We start from the raw sequence: 5326 nt of genomic DNA on the forward strand, positions 1-5326 counted from the left end.
CGCGCCGAGGAGACGCATGGCTGTTGAGGTAGAACAGTTGCTAGCGGGCTACCTCTGGGGAACCTGCCGCCCCCTGGTTTTATTAGGCTTACCCAGGCAAGGGAGGTTCTGTCTGGGTGAACATTCCTTCCCCTAGCTGCTTGTGGGACCACCACGAAACGAAATACGAATAGTGCGCAAGCACAAGTCTCTAAGAAGGGAAAGTTCAATGCTTTACAGCATGACCTAAAATCGTTCCCTTCCCTATCCGCACCAGGGGAGGAATGGCAAGTTACGTGGTGAGACGTATTCTCCTAGATTTCTGGTTTGCAGCCAAACAGATGGGGACTCATTTCTGACCACAAAGCCTCAGTTTTTTGTGGACAATTTAGAGGACAAGTTTGGAGAAGTTGAGGGCATGTCTAAAATGAGGTCTGGAGCAGTCCTCATACAGACAGCATCCCCAGCACAGTCACAGGCATTGCTTGCTTGTGACAAGCTTGGTGATGTCGTAGTCTACATTACGCCTCATAAGAACCTCAATATGGTCCAGGGACTTATTTTTCATCGTGACCTGTTGTTGCAGTTGGACGACGAGCTCCGAGCAAATCTGGAACGCCACGGTGTCCACTTCGTATGACGTGTCTTCAGGAGATCTAAAGATAGTAGGGTCGCCACCGGCGCCTTCATCTTGCCTTTCGAGGGAGGCACCCTCCCCGAGAAGGTCAAGGTGATGATATATCGATGTGATGTTAATAAGCCTTACGTCCCTCCTCCCATGCGCTGTTTAAGTGCTGGAGGTTTGGGTATATGTCATAGAGATGTGATGCCATCCCTACCAGTTGGGACTGTGGACGTGCCTCCCACCCCAACATCCCACGTTCGCCGCCCCCTGCTTGTGTAAACTGCGGAGAGAAATATTCACCTTGCTCATCAGACTACGCGTTTTATCAAAAAGAACGGAAGATTATGGAGTATAAGACCTTGGACTGGCTCACTTACACAGAGGCTAAACGCAAGTATGACAGACTTCACCCTGTGCGCATGTCATAGACGTTTGCTGCAGCAGCTTCGATGTCGCCATCCCTGGCGGCAAGCCCCCAAGCTCAGCCGCTTTTTGTGGGCCCTCCAGCCCAGCCATCTATTCCTGCCCCCCAGGTAGTTGGGGGAACACCCTCCTCCGTTGCTCCCTTGTTACCAACATCGGCAGTAACTACCCTTTCTTCTTTGGGGACTTCAGTCCCCACATCAGAGCTGGAGAAGTGCCCGCCTCCTCTGGCTCCCCTCGCGCAGAAGGGATCGCTTGGTGCCCTCCCTTCCACAGTTCCTGCCCCTCCAGATGTCAGTCAGTTGCTGAAAAAGCCACCACCTGAGGGCCATAGGGCTTCCAGGTCTTCAGAGACTGGGTCAAAAAGCCCATCCAGCCTGATAAACCGAAGGACAAACGAGATCTTACCAAAAAGCAGAAAAAGCAAAAGGTGAAAGACATAGAGACAGAACAGTTCACCACTGCACCAGAAAATGATGTGGAGCATCTAGCGTCCCATCAGGAGCTATGGAAGTTGATCAGGCTACTTCGCAATCGGTGGCGGCGAGCGCTTCTAAGCCGCCGCCCCCCCCCCCCCAGGTTCTTTCATGTCATCACAGTCGGATACCATTATCCTTCAACGGAATTGCTGTGGTTTTTTCCACCGCCTTGCTGAGTTGAAACAGCTTTTGTGCCGCTTCCCTGCCACTTGTCTGGCCCTACAGGAAACGTGGTTTCCTGTTCAGCAGACCCCTCTTCTCTGTGGCTACCGGGGTTACTATAAGAACCACGTAGAATACGACAGCGTGTCTGTGTTTATGTTCCTGCCACTGTTCCTAGTGCCCCAGTGCCACTTCATATGGCTCTCGAGGCTGTGGCTGTTAGTCCGGGCAGGAATGTGCCCTCTACCATCCCCCAGATAAGGTTGTCCCTCTTGCCGACCTAGCTGCCTTGTTGCTTTGTTTGCCCAGCTCCTTCCCCCCCCCCCCCCCATTCCTCCTTTCGGGGGACTTTAATGCCCACCACCCTTTATGGGGCACCCCCCTGCGGGTTCGGGGGTAAGAATAGGCCCGAGGTATTCCTGCCTGTCGTAAGAGGTGACTAAAAGGAGTTCAAACTGTTTCAGCCTTCATTGTGATGGTACCCCTTGGGGCTTGACCTCCTTTTTTCAAAATTCTACAGAAGTACGAGCCTTTTGGGGAAGGACGCCTTACATGGTGTATCATTGGTCCTCAGTGCACTAAGACCTTGGCACTCAGCATTGTAACGGCATTGTAACCACTCCCATTATTCCTCAAATTGGGCCTAAACGCCCGATGGGTTGCACAAGTTACGCACATAGTGCGTTCCCATCTGCACCTACGATCATGATGGACTTTCCATGGAACCCGAAATCCAGCACGGTAGCCAGCCCGTTGTGGTGGGGTCGTCATGTACCCTCTAGATTGTAGCCCCCTGACAACACAGGGATCGTACTGCCAATACCTGAGCTGCACCCACCCCACGTCAGCGCCTGTCTCCTTGGGGCATCGGGCTCCCGGCAATGGTCATCCTGCCAGGTGGCCCTTGCTGAGGCTGGGTGGCGCCCGTGGGGAGAGCCCCTGGTCAGAGAGGGTGGTATCGGGGCGGACGTTTTGCACATGAAACGTCAACATGTATCAGGTCGCTCTGCAGCCGAGTCTTTTAAAAAGAAAGGTACTGTCTCTGGTTCTGGTTCTCCTGCCATTTCCCACTTGGCCACTCCCTGGGAGGAAGGACAGGCCCGCCGGCTTGGGGCGAATTACTTCCCCCGCTATTTAGTCTGTTCTCAGACCGATGGGGGGACATTTGCCACCTCCAAGCCCATGTTCTTTGTCCAGCACATCGAGGACATCTTCGGGGAAATCGAGGCTCTCAGTAAAATGCGTTCGTAGTCCGTTCTTATAAAAACCACCTCCACCACAGTCGGTGGCGCTCCAGGCGTGTGACCGACTAGGGGACATCCCAGTGTCTATTGTGCCGCATCTGGCTCTGAAAAGGACGCAGGGGGTTATTTTTCATCGGGACCTCTTGCTGCTTTATCCTCGTCTTCGAGGGGGACGTTCTTCCAGAGAAGTAAAGGTGGTGTGTTACCGGTGCGACGTGCGACCTTAATTCCCGCCTCCTATGCGCTGCTTTCGGTGTTTGCGCTTTGGGCACATGTCGTCACGGTGTGGAGGCTGAGCCCCTTTGTGGCGATTGCGGACGTCCTCTTCGTGAGGAACATACATGCACCCCACCACCTCGGTGTGTCAATTGTCCTGGCATCCACTCGCCTAGATCTTTAGACTGCCCCACGTATCAGAAGGAGAAGAAGATTCAAGAACTAAAAACTTAGGATTGTCTGTTATTCTGAGGCTAGGAAGAAGTATAACCACCTCCATCCCTTGACGTTGACAACTTCATTTGCCTCAGTCGTGTCCACTCCTTCCACAGTATCCTCACCCCTATCCTGTCCCCCCTCCACCTCCTCACCCCATCCGGGGTCTATGCCTCCATCTCCCAAATCCCTCCCTTCCCAATCCTCCTCCCTCGCGGCCCCTGCCCTCTCCACCCCTGCCCTCTCCGCCCCGGGTGCCACCCTTCCTCCTCCTCCTCCCCTCCTCCTCCTCCCCCCTCCACCTCCCCCCACCACCACCACCCCCCCACCACCACCCCCACCACCTCCTCCCCCCACCACCTCCTCCCCCCCACCTCCTCCCCCCCACCTCCTCCCCCCCTCCTCCTCCTCCTCCCCCTCCTCCTCCTCCCCCCCCTCCTCCTCCTCCCCCCTCCTCCTCCTCCCCCCCTCCTCCTCCTCCCCCCTCCTCCCCTCCCCCCTCCTCCTCCTCCCCCTCCTCCTCCTCCCCCCACCTCCTCCTCCCCCCTCCTCCCCCTCCCCCCCCTCCTCCCCCTCCCCCCTCCTCCCCCACCCCCCTCCTCCCCCTCCCCCTCCTCCCCCTCCCCCCTCCTCCTCCTCCCCCCTCCACCTCCTCCCCCCTCCTCCTCCTCCCTCCTCCTCCTCCTCCCTCCTCCTCCTCCTCCCTCCTCCTCCTCCTCCTCCTCCCCCCTCCTCCTCCTCCCCCTCCTCCTCCTCCCCCCTCCTCCTCCTCCCCCCTCCTCCTCCCCCCTCCTCCTCCTCCCCCTCCTCCTCCCCCCCCTCCTCCTCCTCCTCCTCCCCCCTCCTCACCTCCTCCCCCCTCCTCCTCCTCCTCCCCCCTCCACCTCCTCCCCCCTCCTCCTCCTCCCCCCCCTCCTCCTCCTCCCCCCCTCCTCCCCCCTCCTCCCCCCTCCTCCCCCCTCCTCCCCCTCCTCCCCCTCCTCCTCCCCCCTCCTCCTCCCCCCTCCTCCTCCCCCCTCCTCCTCCCCCCTCCTCCTCCCCCCCTCCTCCTCCCCCCTCCTCCTCCCCCCTCCTCCTCCCCCCCTCCTCCCCCCCTCCTCCTCCCCCTCCTCCTCCCCCTCCTCCTCCCCCCTCCTCCTCCCCCCTCTCCTCCTCCCCCTCTCCTCCTCCCCCCCTCCTCCCCCCCCCTCCTCCTCCCCCCTCCTCCTCCTCCCCCCTCCTCCTCCTCCCCCCTCCTCCTCCTCCCCCCTCCTCCTCCTCCCCCCTCCTCCTCCTCCCCCCTCCTCCTCCTCCCCCCTCCTCCTCCTCCCCCCTCCTCCTCCTCCCCCCTCCTCCTCCTCCCCCTCCTCCTCCTCCCCCCTCCTCCTCCTCCCCCCTCCTCCTCCTCCCCCCTCCTCCTCCTCCCCCTCCTCCTCCTCCCCCCTCCTCCTCCTCCCCCTCCTCCTCCTCCCCCCTCCTCCTCCTCCCCCCTCCTCCTCCCCCCTCCTCCTCCTCCCCCCTCCTCCTCCTCCCCCCTCCTCCTCCTCCCCCCTCCTCCTCCTCCCCCCTCCTCCTCCTCCCCCCTCCTCCTCCTCCCCCCTCCTCCTCCTCCCCCCTCCTCCTCCTCCCCCCTCCTCCTCCTCCCCCCTCCTCCTCCTCCCCCCTCCTCCTCCTCCCCCCTCCTCATCCTCCCCCCCTCCTCATCCTCCCCCCCTCCTCATCCTCCCCCCCTCCTCATCCTCCCCCCCTCCTCATCCTCCCCCCCTCCTCATCCTCCCCCCTCCTCATCCTCCCCCCTCCTCATCCTCCCCCCTCCTCATCCTCCCCCCCTCCTCATCCTCCCCCCTCCTCATCCTCCCCCCTCCTCCTCCTCCCCCTCCTCCTCCTCCCCCCTCCTCCTCCCCCCTCCTCATCCTCCCCCCTCCTCATCCTCCCCCCTCCTCCTCCTCCCCCCTCCTCATCCTCCCCCCTCCTCATCCTCCCCCCTCCTCCTCCTCCCCCTC

At 60.6% G+C, this 5326-nt stretch overlaps 1 pseudogene; it reads left to right on the plus strand.

Moving 5' to 3' along the window:
- The first annotated feature begins 3532 nt into the window (after positions 1-3532).
- On the plus strand, positions 3533-4808 carry LOC126191453 (uncharacterized; annotated as a pseudogene).
- Positions 4809-5326: the final 518 nt, after the last annotated feature.

This window comes from Schistocerca cancellata, chromosome 6, assembly GCF_023864275.1.
Source record: "Schistocerca cancellata isolate TAMUIC-IGC-003103 chromosome 6, iqSchCanc2.1, whole genome shotgun sequence".
Taxonomy (NCBI): Eukaryota; Metazoa; Arthropoda; class Insecta; order Orthoptera; family Acrididae; genus Schistocerca; species Schistocerca cancellata.